The following is a 14,959-nucleotide window of genomic DNA, read 5'->3' as shown; positions in this document are numbered from 1 at the left end:
AACTATTGTAATTACACAAAATCAACCAGTGAACTAATTGAAGTGACAATCTGTCAACAAAATTCATATATTTAAACACTGTGCTACATGCAGTAATTATAGAGGGTTACCCTGGTGAAACCCTCCCGTTTTCTTATGGTGGGAAACAAAGGGAACTACACTTCCAGTGCTGCATTTTTTAAGCCTGACTTTGAAAGCAAGAAAGGGTAAGATGATGTCAGTATTCATTTGGGGAACAAACCAGTGCCTATGCCAGTTAGCTAGGGCAATAGACACTGGATCAGATGCTGGAAACCGCAAAGTCTTCTGATGTAAAATCCTGTTTCATTGGAATATAGTAGAGGAACCCTTGTTTCATGAGGTCTATAGGATCCAAACTGAATGACCAGAGCATCTTACTGTTCTATAAAATCTCATTCAAAAGTGATCCATGTGTTATCATGTGTGCTATTGGGTTAGTTTTAATAAGGCTGAACTAAAGCATGAAAGAGTTAAAGAAATGTGTGCTAGTCAAGTTGGAGTTGCCTGAAACTTGTCCCTTTTTAAAGTGTTTTTTTAAACCTTAAGTTTTTGACCAAAAAATGAACATTTTGACTTTTCTAAACGTTTTTGTTTGTTTTTATCAGCTCAGCAGTAATTAAGGATGCTTCTAAATTCTGTGAGGTTGTAAATACCTACTTTTTATTCACGGGGAATTAAGGGTGAAGGGTGGGTGATTTGTTGCTTGTTTATTTAGATGTGTAGAGGCATGTGAGTACAAGAGGGAGAACTTCTCCTTGAGCTCTAGATGTTCATGATAAAAATATATCCTAAATTCTGCAGTATGATTTAATATAACTCATTGCCATCAATGCAAACATCGGTAAAACTCAAATCCCTTTCAGCAATTTCTCACCCTTAAAATTTTGGTTGGACTAATTTGCCCCAGGCCTAACAGACTCCGTTTTTTCACCTCAACATTTGGTAGTTCCTTACTCAACAAGTTGTCTAATTAAAATGGGTAAGCACATGTGCAGTTCAAAGCATTCCTAAATATAACTAAAGGATGGAAGAATCCAGCAAGAACCCTGCTACTTTACTTTGAGATCACGAAATTCCTGTCTATGTGAACGATGGAGAAAAAAATACCCCCCACTGCAAAGTTAATACAAGCTGTAATACTTATAATGTTCCATGTTAACACTTGCAAGCAGCTAATGTTATAAACAGAAGCCAAAAGGAAAATACAACTGGGGAGTTGTTCAGGTTCCCAACAGCAAGAATTTTTATTATCTTTATAACGCAAGCCAAGACAGTATCAAAGACAATGCCAAGACACAGTTCACCCTGATAAAGCTTTTACACACACGTTTAGGAGGAAAAAATACAGAAGAGAAGAGTTTGCAAATTTCAAAGAACTGCCTTTAAGCAAGCAATATTTATTCACTCGCTGTCAAAAATCTAAATGCTCCCAGTGCCAACAAAGAAATAGTATTCATTTACACTAACATGCGTTAAATAAAGCCCTAGAGAGAGGCAACCTGTAAGGGCTCCCTCATGAGTTTGACCATTGGCAACCGGGCTAATGGGATGGCAGTGGTGATGAACGCCAGTGGTGTGCAGCAGTCGGTCGGATGGTTTCAGATGCAGTTTTACCCTATATTCATGTATTGTTGCATTTGTATTGATCTCTGGAAATCTATAACACAGATATACAGGCAGAGCTGCCTGAAGTGGCTGTTCTGAAAGATTTGGAGGAGACCAGAACTAAGGTAGAAGAAGTCAAACAATTGTTCGATAACTGGTTCCCAGGCAATTCCATCAGATATCAGGTGCAGGACCTTCTCTTGAATCGAGTCTAGAAGTGTCTTTCACTTCCTTCTCGTCAAAGAACAGTGAGAGATCTGTGAAGTTTGCTTTGGTAATAACTATAAGCACAGTTTGTTATCAGTAGTTTCTGGTGTTTTTGCTGATGTGGTTTGACCCCATATTTCCTCCCCCCTCCCCCCCCCCTTTCCCGGGAAAAGAAAGGTTAGTGGATGTTATTTCCTAGTTGAAATCCACTTCTGCATCTGAACTGTGACTGCAAATTGGTGTCGCTTGTAGACTGGGATTGAGTCACTTGTAGGCACCTGGTACAGAACTTCGGAGTTAGGAAGACAAACTCCTAGACTTAAATGTGGTTCAAATGCATGCATAGACCTGGGCCTGGCTTTCTTCAAAGGGGTAATTTTCACCCCTTAAGAGACTTCCGTATGTCTCCTTCAGTCAAAATTTGCAGATTTTATCTGTGAAATGCTTGATTGCATGTACAATTTCACTAGAGCTTTCTGGTTTGGGAGGACAAAATAATGTCACAAATGTATTGCAGGGCAGGTGAAAATCCTGGGGAATTTTCCTTTCAATCAGAAAATCTGTGAAGCAGCGAAGATAGAATTATCAAAAGCAGTTACCCTATTTCTCATCAACTCCTTCATTTACTCCCACAGCAGAAGCAGAAATAAACCAGCACGCAGCACTCTTGAAAATAATTTCTTTTTTGGGGGGGGAAGGCTTTCTTTCAATACCGAGGAGCCAGAATCTGCCCAATTTTGTAAGGAGTTCCATTAACATCAGTTGTAGAATATGGCCTTTGAACATTTATTATATAGTTCCTCTTTTTGAAACACTCGCATCATGATTTTATTGTTTATTCATTTGTCCTTGTGTTCTGCGTATGCACAGTTGTCATGGAAATGCAGTCTCCATCCTTTGAGTGATGCTCTGTCACCTCCCCCTTTGCTCTCTTCCCTTTCTAAGAGGATTCATGGCTGGAAACTTTTTTTTTGTGGACCACATGTTTATTTTAAATCCTCTTTTTTTTCCCCAGTGTGTATCTGCAGAGAGAAATACATAGTGTGTAGCCATTCAGCAAAGACTAAATCTTGCTTCAGCAAGAGTTATACAAACACATTTAACTTGTTTACTGAACAAACATATCTTCACAAAGCTTTGAGTTATACTGTTGACTTCCACTACAATGCAGAGTGGAAATGAGAACTAGGATAAAATTGGAGGATAAAGGAGGAGGAGGAGGAATAATAAAAATGCCAGTTTTTTTTTTTTTTCTGAAGAACAAAACTGTTTTACATTCAGTTGTTCTCCTCCCTCCCTGGTAGTATATATATTTAGGATGACTTAAGAAGACTTTAGAGTTTTAGATGTGTTTTGCAGAATTTCTGAAACTCTGCTCTCTGAATTGCTTGACTAACTACAACAATGTCATGGGTATTGTCCTCTGTTACTGAAGAGTCTCAGTCCCTTGGTTTCCAGTGTGTTTATCACCCCCAATGCCCTGTGAGGCAAGGAATTGCTGTTACCCCCTTTTGTAGTTGAGGAGAACTGAGGAAAAGAGAATCAAAGGCTTAGCTTGTTAAAGGTATTTAGACACCTAGCTCAAAAGAATTAATGCCAGTGGGCATTAAGTGCCTAAACACTTACATTTTGGCTTTAGGCTGCTAAGTCAGGCAGGGTTTGTAATGTTGAGAAAAGTAGCACCTGAGTTGCTTTTTGAAAACCTGGGATCTGCATAGCAGAGCAGGAAATCAAGAGTCCCAAATAGATGCCCTACCATTGGGCCATCTGCTCTCTTATTTGCTTAAATCTAAGAGCAGGTTATGTCCGGGGCTCTGTGAACTATTGCAGCCAATACTTGATACTTTATCAAGTATTGGCTGCAATAGTTCACAGAGCCCCGGACATAACCTGCATTGTAGTGGAAGTCAACAGTATAACTCCTGTGTTAAAGGCCATTGCAAGACCTATGAACCATGTGAATGAGTCTCACTTACTCCAGAAAGGTCAGCAGATGAAAAATGTCTTGAACACAAGCAGTGAGAGGGGTCAAAGGGCCCTGATGGGGCTGGGGTGAATGTCAAAGAGCCCTGGCGGGGCTGGGATGCGGGGTGTTCTTTTCTATTGTTTCTAGGAACCCTAGATACAAACTCCTCCACTGATTGCAGACCTGGTTGCATGGCTTGTAAGAGAGCAGTGGAAGATAAGTATCCAGGGGTAAAGAAGGGAAAGAGAGACACATGGAATAATGGAATAAAAATTCAGTGCTGTGTCTTCCCACAGAGCCGTATATGTATCTTTGTCATTATTTGGGTATATGTACACATTTTAGACACTGATGGAATGATATTCTCCTTCCCATCCTCAGATACAAAAAAACAAATAGTACACTGTACTGCACGGCATTAGCTGGTAATATTCTTTCGGCGCGCGGCTATTTCAGAGCTGTTGTCTGAGTTCTGAACAAGTGATAGATTTGGGCATCCTGCTCAGTGAACTGAATAGACTTTTCACGTTCAGATAATACGCAACAAGCAGAAACTCCCATACCATGTCCTGCAAAGTTGGAGTATTTCTTAGAATAGGACGGGGGATAAAAAAAGCAAATCCCAAAAGAAATGTCCTTAAGATGAACAAATTTACTAAAGTCATTTTTTTTTCCTTTGAAAGTTAGTTTTACAAAGAGAAATCCTATTCCTTTAATTAGACTGAAATATGTCAATGAGGAAGTTGTGTTAGACTGTTTAGAGAAGGCAATTTCTTTACCTGTAGTAAAATTCTTCTTTATGCAGAAGACCAGCATGAGTACTGTGAAATTAAAAAAAAAAAAAAAAAAATGCCTTAAACTTTGATCATATGAGTTATAAAATGACATAACCGCTTTGTGGGGAATTGCTGGCTCTGTACAGTAAAACAGATAAGGGAAAGTGTTTGTTCTTTGTAACGCCTCTGCAACTGCTTCGCTCACTGTGGCCTTGAAGATAGCAGAAAAAAAGTAAGTACAACTCTGATTTCCAGGTGCAAGAAGGAAGTGTTAGTTCTCTCTTTGTCTCTCCCATGGTTCCCATCCTGATAACAGCAAAGAAGTAATGAGATAGTGTTTGTAGCTGCTTTCCTAGCAAACTCGACTATATGATCACGTGAGTTGTAAGTGACTGTTAAAAAGTATATAAGCCTCCTGATTTTGCTCTTGGGGGGAAACCCCTTCCAAGTGCTTAGGAAATCCATGTCACTTTAGACTCCCCCCTAGTTTCATTTAAATAAAAGCTTCTGCTGACCTGACCCAAAAGTGTGCTGCGTGTGTTTCTATGACAGTACTAAGCCTTTATTCTCTAGGCTTAACTGGGAATTAGGTGACACCTGGATCTTTGAACACTTCGCACTAAAGTGGCCTTGTTTTTTGCCACCTTTTGACAGTTTCCTAGCCCAGCAACTGAAAATAGGAGCAGTTTGTATTAATTTCCCTTTTATAATTTAAATACACAGCAGAAATTAAGAATGCTAAGTCCTTTGGGGGTAAAGGCTAATTCCGTACTCTGGTTTTGTTTTGCATCTAGCACTAAGGCGCCCTGATCTGCTTGGGTCTCGAGACTAATACAGTAATAAAAGTTATGCTGCTTGGGTGGCAACTTGAACATTAAGCCGATAAGATCGCAGATGGCTCACAGTTATTTTTGTTATATATAGTTTGAACTTGTGATTTCTTGACCCAGAAATGAAATAGCTGCAGCAACTTCAGAAGCTGCAGTACAGTATATTGCTCCAAAGTCCCAGAAATACTTTTTTTTCTGAGGTCAGCAAATGCTTGTATATTTTGATAGATATTCTCAATTATGTCTCAAAAATGAAGTATGAGTTCTGAAAGGAACAGAATATATACACTCTCATACACAGAATACATGCACTCTAGGGACTTAGCTCACTAGTCCCATAGCAGTTCTGAAGGAAGAAGGTTACAAAAGCCAGGAAAAGCCTTATTGCTTATACCAGCAGTACTGAGAGGATGTAGTATGACTCTGTCACACTCGATCTCTCGCTCTCTCTCTCTGAAATCTGTTATATATTTTATAGCAGCTGGTTGAAAAATCTTTCACCATCTTTCCATCTATTTAATAGAAAATTGCCGCCCCCCCCCCCACCTCAATGTAATTTCTGGTTAATGTAATTTGGTTAATATAGTGTAGTCACTGGGTGGCTGACCAAGGATACAGGAAGCCTGACTTCTGTGTTGCCCTGCTAGGTGATACTGAATGCATATATGAAGGCTTTAATTCTTTTAGTCTAAGCTATATTAGTTGCTTTGTCTTGCTTATGAATAGCCTTTTTTATTGCAGTTCCACTTTTTGGTTAATAGACCGTCCAGGGGTGTTTTATATATAGATACCTTTCTAACTGTTTATACATACACACATATATTACCTATTATTAAAATATACAGGCCATTGAGTGAGTGTGCGCATGCGTGTGCGCGTGTGCGCGCGCACACACACACACACACACACACTATAATGGCTTGTATATTTTAATCTTAGATAACGTGTTCTTTATTCCCCTGTTGAGAAACAGAGATGCTGTAATCTCCAAGTGTTAGGGGGTTACCCAGTCTATTAATACCCTGAATTAATTAATCCTCATTGATAGGCTTGGAATACAGTACATAATGATGTTACTATGTGATTAAATGAGATTGGTCTTTAACCCTACTCCCTTGTCCTATATCTTACCACCAAAATAGACCTACCAGATGCAATGAACTATTTTTTTAAATACTGTACTGTCTGTCTTATTATTTTCTGCAGTATGTTCACTATTAGATATCAAAGTGATTTGCAAAGGTCTGGGTTGGTTGGGGTTTTTTTGCAGGTAGGGACATTAGGCCCAAGGAAGCAGGTTACTGATGGAGAGAAGAACAAAATCTGGTTCTCCTGAATTACAGCCCAATGCTGTAGCTATTGCTGTGAAAGAATATATTAAAAAAACCCCATAAACCAACAAAAGACCCCCCCAATAAACAAACAAACAAACAAAAAAAACCCAGCCCAGACGCTTTAAGAGTACCACATCTTCCATTAGCATCCTTTAAAAATGTGGCAGGGGATGGGAAGAATAGTAAAGGTGTCACTGTCTGCAGGCCCATAATAGAAAACCTTGTGGCCTACATGAGAGACACAGCATTTATGATATTTTCTGGCCTTTAGCAAAGGTGCTGGAATTATGCTGGGAGCAGTCTGTTTAAAGGTTTAGTACTTTGAGTGCCTGATTTATAGCATCCCTGTATTATCAATGCATGGTATTCATTCCTGCACGCTGTCATCTACACTGATTCATCTGAGATGAATTTTCCAGGAACACTCCCCCTCTGAAAATGGCATGGTGGATCTAAAGAGGCTTTACCAATACATGTATTTGTTACTCAAAAGTTTTTGTTAAAAACAGAGCATCTTATGAAACTGTATCTGCAAACATAAGGGAGCCAGTAGAGGAACAACAACAAAATAAATAAAAGCTTAAGTAATTCCTTTCCTGCCTTTGGTTCATTTTGTGTATCACTGTTAGTGCTGAGAAATACTAATAGGCCCTCAATATCTTTAACATGGAACGGGGCTACTGCATTTCACTCTAAAATGGCGGTATTTCAGACAATGTGAAGCAAGGAATCTCTGCTCACTTGCTCACTCTCTAGATTACAACTGAGTTTCAGTTCTTTCAAGCCAGATTCCAAAATTTGAGGCTTACAGAATTGTTACTTCTTTTAAAAATCTTTGCCTATGTCCAGTACTCTGAGGTGGGCCAATACCACTGAAAAGCTATGCAAAATCTTTCATTTCTGAGCATTTTCATTTCCAAGTTAGTAGCTGGTGTGTGTGTCCTGGTCATCCCTAACAAGTGCTTAGTAAAACTAGATCAGGAAGAGTATCAGATGTGATTAATACTCTTATTGGATTTGACATCTGGATGCAGCTGGATTTGACTTCTGAATGCAATCACAGCTAGGAATAGTGCTTGATGAAGTGAAAACTCATGAATTTATTTATTTTTTTTCTTTTCGACCTTTAAACCAGGGACTAATCCCCACTAAAAACATGCCAAGAACCTGGATGTTTTGTGATTAGCTGAAGAGAGTAGCAGACAAGAACTTTTGCTCCCATCTATATCCTTTCCCAATTGCTTTCCCTCATGGAACTTAATGTTTCAGTAACATAAGGAAAATTGACTATAGTTGAAATATAATCTAATTGAAATAAATATTAACATAGGAGAGTGTTACCTTATGAGTTCTGTGAGTTGCCTCTGCTTGATCTGTGTGTGCTTTCTTTAGCTGGTTGAACACACTTTTATTTCTAATTCAGTCTCATATTCTGTTTTGGATACCCTGTATTCCCACCAACTCAAAAAGAAAGCATAGTTTTGCTAGCCAGGCCGAGCTGTCCCTCTTGCCCAGTAAGAGGTAGCTTCTTATCAGTGGCCACTGTTGCAGTCAAGGTTAGGATAATTTATACCAAGTTTGCTTTCTGGCCTTCTATAGTTTATGGCCATGATTTTCAAAACTGACTAGTGACCCCTTAAAAGGACATGACCTTGGAAAGCACTGAGCAATCACAGATCCCTTACCATGCCTACAATCACAAGTCCCTTTAAATTCTCAGGTTTCAGACCTGCAAACATGGCTTCCTTTCTTTTCTTTAGCCAGCAGAAAAACCAGGCAGAAATTGCCCATAGTGGGATAGTTATGAAATTAGGCTACTGAGCCATGTTGAATACTATCTGGTTTGAAATAATGCAACCCAAGCATCTTAAAACCAAAGCCTATGTTGATTTTAAATCAGTATCTTATGCAAAGATTTACACAATTCAAACAGAAGTAGGGCAAGGCAGTTTAGGAATACAGTTTTAGCACTAAAGGATGCTTTTATGAGGATTTATTTTACATTTCTACTACTTATTAAATTGCTCAGTGGTACAGATCATTTTGGCACTATGTATAGTTCCAGTGGAATGTACTTTCTGAAAATTAGGAAGCACAGTGTGTGACATGGGCAGCAATTAAAACTTTGGGTAACTGAAGGGTGAAAACTTGTCTTTCTATGTAGAGGGGGAAGAATGGAGTGTGTATACATATTGTATAAGTTTCTATGTTGTATTTAGGTCCAATAACAATTTTGCTTAGATAGTGTGTGTGTGTGTGTGTGTAGTGTAATAGCAATGAAAGTGCTCCATTTGTTTTTTCAAGTGTATTTGCTTAAATAAGCCTTTTATAGGCTATTCATATTTTAGGGAACAATTGAGATCTGAGGAGAAAATAGAAATAGTAAAGTAGTAAAAATCTGCATCATTTTCCTAGCATTCATGACCTAAATCCATTGTGACCCATTATGAAGCAGGAATTAGATTTCTGGCAGTGGGGTACAGTAACTCAGGGTCTGAATGATCTGCCTCAGATTAGGTCATATTTATCCTTGGATGCTGCAGATGTTGTTCATCAGTAGTAACTTTACCTGCCATGCTGTAATACATAGAGTAATGCAACCGAACAGAGCTAATAAACTGTTTGGGCCAAACTTTTGTAGGAGGCACCTGAACTAAAGCCATCCAGTTGAGCTTTGAGGCATCTTTTGCAAAGTGACATGGGGTAGGAGGATCCCAGTCAAGTTTCTAAGCTTTGGGACTTTATTTGCTTCCCCTTGTCTCTCTTTTTTTCTGGCACCAGTAATTTACAACTGTCTTTTTTTAGCCACAGGAAATCCCTTCTCTCAAATTGCAGAGGTAGATGAAATGCTCTCTCTAAAGGCAACGTCTGTGCTGCTCTGACAATCAGCCAGAAGGGGTGCTGTATATGCTAATCAGCTTGACTATGGTGATGTTAAGGAATGATAATTATTTTCAGGTGGGAGCAAGTGCTGTTTGACACCTATGGAATAAAGATTGATGACATAAATTATTGCATACATACACAGAGCTGTGCTACTACAGGTCACATTTTTATGCTTCTGTTTAGCGTCTTTCCTTGATATTTTTTTTTAGATTAAAAGGGGGGAAATTCATACAGATCAGTACAGTCTTCAATTAATCAGCATATGGTTACAGAGTGAGCTTGAAAATCATTGCATAGTGCTGTTAATAATTGGAAAAAGGATATTGTATATTGAAGTAATTGCATTAAACAACCCAACCAGAAAAAAAATCATTTACATTTCTCTAATCTGAATCCTGAGCCCTGTACCTGTTCCTTATCTCATGGACTGTGCAGCTGTTGGCATATTCATAGTAATACTGGCATTGGGAATTCCAAATGGTTCAAGGAAATGAAGGGGCTATATGAGAAACACCAAGCAAAACCCTAGTAGGGATGGCAAAGCAGTCTGCCCCACCCCAAGAAAGAAGGGGCACAAAGCTGCAAATGCAGAGAATGAAGAATCATCTAACCTAAGCTTCCCTTGCTGCAACATGAGACAAAAGGACTGCTTTCTGCACTGGGCACTGCCCTTGGTTCAGGAAGGGTGAATGATGGTTTTGCTAATGCTTGCCAATCTATTGCCAATCAATGGCCACATTGTGCTAGATGTTCTATAGACATATTGCACAAAGCTGTTTTTCCTGCTTAAAGCAGTTTACAAACTAGATAGCAAAGGCAGACAAATAAAATTATAATTTTTAGCTACTTGAGGCACAGAGAGGTTCATTCAAGACCTCCCCCCCGCCCCCTTTTTTTTTTTTTTTTTTTTGGAAGTACTGAGCAATCTCTAATTGAAATCAACGCCAGTGATCACAATGAGTCAAACAGGAAATCAGTGGCAGAGTCCAGGGATCTTTTAAATCCCAGTCTAGTCCTATAGTTACAGGATCACCTTCTCCCCTAGTTGATCTTCGTATTTAACCTCCTGACATTCCTGTTTTTATCCACCTGCCTTCAACTTCAGGCTGGTAGCTTTCAAGATGATTTAAAACAGTGCCTCTATATCAAAATATTCTCAGTCCCACTGTTAGATTTCCTTTCATTAAATAGCATGTTTGGGGGAAATGTAAAGAAATGTTCTGAAGTTGCATGGGAGCATTGAAGGATAAAAATCCTTCCAATTCTTCTATCCAATCTGATTTTGGACTTTGTTCTCCTAAAATTATTTCAGATGTATAAATATGCTCTAGTTAGTATGCAACCCAGCACTAAAAACAGCCTTGGTACCAGAGGACTGGAGGGCTGCCAATGTGATTCCCATATTTAAAAAAGGCTCTGGAGGGGACCCAGAAACTACAGGCCAGTGAGTATAACTTCTGTTTCTGGAAAACTGGTAGAAACAATAATAAAAATATAATTGTTTGGCATATGGATAAGCATGACTTGCTGGGAAGGAATCAACATGGTTTTGTCAAAGAGAAATCATGCCTTACCAATCAGCTACAGTTCTTTGAGGATGTCAAAAAGCAGGTAAATCAGGGTGATTCAGCTGACACCATATATCTGGACTTCCAAAAAACCTTTGATAAGATCCCCATTGTTTCCTTGAGGGGTCAGGCCAATGCTCAGGATCTCAATATTGCATTGTTAGACAGGAGGGCGTGGTGTACAATTGCACATGCACACATAAAAATCAATTAAGCACACATACACTCACTAGGTGCAGACACCCCTACTAGGCATACACACTCACACTAGCAACTTAGATACGCACACGTTCAAAATAACCAGTCTAGGTTCATGCACACCTATCACCAGTTTAAGTCCATACATGCTACACACACCAAATTTAGACAGGATCAGTTACCAACACCTGCACATCTAATACACATACATGAATTACTCATCCATATACCACACACACACACACAATGATATCTACATACGTATATATACGTGTATTCACTAATTCACATGCATACCACCCCCCTACACATACACACAGGTGAGTTCCTAAGTTGGATGTTGTGATGTGTATGTATTTATGTATGTGCTTGGAGTACTTGGGATACCTGGGGAAAGGTTAAGGTAAGAAAGTAGAAGTGTAGGGAGTGAAAGTCACCGGCACCAGGATTAGAACCGGTAGACTAGACAGGCCTAGGCTGAAGAACTGAGGCTCAAGGGTAACTTTAATCAATTGATCAATTGATCTTAATTGATTAAAAGACAATGCCCACAGCCTGCAGGACAGGGGAGCAATGCCAGCACAGAGGCTGGGACTGGAGCCAGAGCTATGGGGGAGCTAAAAAGGTAGGTGGGGAGAGGGAAAATAGGACTAAGGGAAAGTGTGGGTGTTAAAGAGGGGCTCTGAGTGTGGGGAGCCAGAGGATGGCTCCGGGGCAGCTAAAGAAGTTGCAGGGAGCGACAGTAGGTGCTGGGAGCTGGAGAAAGGCTCCAGCTGCTGCAGAAAATTGCAGGACAGCCACAAGGAGCTGGGAAGCTGTGAGGGAGGGGGAATGACTACAGAAGGTGTGGGGGAAGCCTGAAAACAGAGAGGACCGCAGAAAATCACAGGAAAAGCGGCAGGAGAGACTGAAAGGCAGCAGGGGCAGTGGGAAAGCAGAGAAAGGCAGCAGAAAGTCACAGGGAAAAGGCAGTAGGAATTGAGAGGAGATTGGGAAACTAGTGGAGAGGGGTCAGGGGCTGGAGCTGAAAGAGAGCGAGAGAGAGAATGAGGCTGGAATTTAAGCTAAGGAAGGGACTGAGATTCAGTAAAACATGACCCAACTCAGGGTTGCAAATGACAGTGGTTTTATTGAACAGGGGAGATGGTGACACAATGTCTTATTGGTTTCCTTGCACCCACACACCCACACCCATACACACACAGTGGCAGCAGGGGTTAGAGAGGCTTGGTACAGGGGCTGAAGTCCACTGAAGTCCAGAGAGAGAGAGAGAGTCCAAATTTTAGGATGAGGTGTGCAGGGAATATCTACCTATCCAGGCTGGAAAGGGGTCCTTGTCCAGTAGATGTTGTTCAGAGGGGGGTCACCAGCAGGGCCTCTGGGTGGCTAGGTGGTGTGGCATGGTGCTGGTCCAGATGGAGAGGGCGTCCCACTGGGTCTGTCTTCACTGCCTCTTTTTATAGGGGCAGACCTTGTGTGACCCTAGTGACAGGAGGCATGCCCAGGCAAGGGTCAGCCCCTGGCGTACTGACCATGTGTGCTCCATGCAGGGATGTGCAGTTTCGGGTGTCTGTAATGGTGGGGTACAATGGTAGAGTTGCTGGTTCTGCAGGGTCTTTTGTTTTTCAACTCCTGGGTTCTTGTCTCTGTTCCTGGGTGAGGTCCGTGGTTCCTGGATGAATCAATGCGAGGTGATGGCCCAGTCATTATAGTCCATTATAGTCCAGTAGAGGTCTACTACCATTGTATTTCAGTCATTCCCAATCATTCTTATTCATCCAGGAACCAATTTACATGGAAGGGGTACGTGACTCATACAGTTGCAACATAGGATGCCCAGGCAGAGGACACAAGATGGAGGCTTGACATATAAAATGGAAACTTAACATGACTTTGGTTCACTTAGAAACACAGGCCTAAACCATACAATATCCATATGAAACAATAAAAATCAATACAAAAATGGTAATAATACAATATACAACAGTAAGAATCAATACAAACCTAATAATAATACAATATAAAACAGTGGATATCCAAAACCAAATATTTGCTACCAAAATAAAAATGTTAAAGCTTATCCTAAGTCTGAGCTCACTTATACTTATCTATAGGGAATAGAGAGGCAGAGAAAAAGTCAGAAATGCTTGGGGAAAGGGGAGGGAATGCATTTTAAAATAAATAAAAAAAGAAAAACCGGGGGTTTTGCTACACCATCAGAGGCTGTTAATGAAGTTGGGCACTCCTGGAATTACAGGGAACATCCAGTCACAGATTAGAAATAAGCTTAAATATAGAAAACAAAGATTGTGTGTATAAATGGTCAATTTTGGGGTTGGAAAATAGTAAATAGCAGGGTTCCCCAGGGATCTGTATTGGGATCAGTACTGTTTAACATATCCATAAGTGATTTGGAAAAGGGGGTGAGTAGCAAGGTGGCCAATTTGCTGATCACACAAAATTCTTCACAGTGGTAAAGATCATGGTGGACTGCAAGGAACTACAGAAGAATCAGGCACTATTGAGTGAGTGGGCAACTAAATGGTAGAAGAAATTCAGTGTAGATAAGTGTAAATTGATGAACATAGTCAGAAATAATGCAAACTTAAACCTAGACTGTGAAGGTGCCATATTAGCTGTTACAATGCAGGAAAGAGATCTGGGAGTCATTGTTCACTTATGGTCTGACCCAGTAAATGTCAGCTCTTATGTTCTATCATTTAATATTTCCCTACCATTTAACCACTAGATTTTGGAATGACATCATGTTTGTTAAGTTTTTGATTTTTTAGGATCTAATTTTGTTTTCTTTCCTGTCACTGAGTCAATGTTATTTCCTAGTGAAAAGTCTAACAAATTGCCTATTCACCATTTTAACTCTCAAGCTTTCAAAAGTGGGACTGTAAGTATGGAAGAAATATGGTTCATGGGTAGAAGTTTTCTAGAAATCTGGGTTCAATTCCCTCCTGGAACTTTGGGTCAGCTATTTAGATCATGACTACACTAGAAGGACTTGACCTACATGGTAATATTGGTACTCTGTGCTGTCAAATCTTGCTTGGTGCAGATGCAGCAATGATTGCAAAGCTGTATCTTATAATACTAGAGTAAAATCACTCTGAGTGATGTAAATTGTATTGCTGTGGAAGTATATTCTGCTACACTAACTGGATACACTACAGGTATCAGTGAATGATAGAGATGAGAGGACCAACTTGAGCACCAGAAATTGCCAAGCAGTAGATGCATGGAGTTCTGCCTGGGCTAATTTAGCTGGCTTCTTCCTTAAAGCTAGTTCAGTAATGTTTTGACTACATTGTAGATAGTACTGTAGACCTATCTAGTATGTCTCTAGTAGAGGCTTCTGCAAGTGGAGATCAGTTTGGGATCACCTCTGTCCATACCCTTGATCAATATAGGGTGCTGACAGACATGCAGCTCCCTTCTGTAAGTCATGGTGCTTTGCAGGAAGTACCATTAGTTACAGCATTCCCCCCCACCCAACAGACATTTGCTTTTGGGTCTGGCGGGTCAGGGGATCGAGTTCCACTTTGGACTGAGCTGCATG

The 14,959-nt window shown here is 40.2% G+C and overlaps 1 long non-coding RNA gene across 1 annotated transcript in view; it reads left to right on the top strand.

The window, feature by feature from the left end:
• Positions 1-14,959, top strand: part of LOC132251394 (uncharacterized) — a 399,437-nt gene that overhangs the window by 3,649 nt on the left and 380,829 nt on the right. The window lies entirely within an intron of this gene.

Source organism: Alligator mississippiensis, chromosome 7 (assembly GCF_030867095.1).
Source record: "Alligator mississippiensis isolate rAllMis1 chromosome 7, rAllMis1, whole genome shotgun sequence".
NCBI lineage: Eukaryota > Metazoa > Chordata > Crocodylia > Alligatoridae > Alligator > Alligator mississippiensis.
The sequence above is the reverse complement of the archived record's forward strand: the minus strand, read 5'-3'. Positions and strand labels throughout refer to the sequence as shown.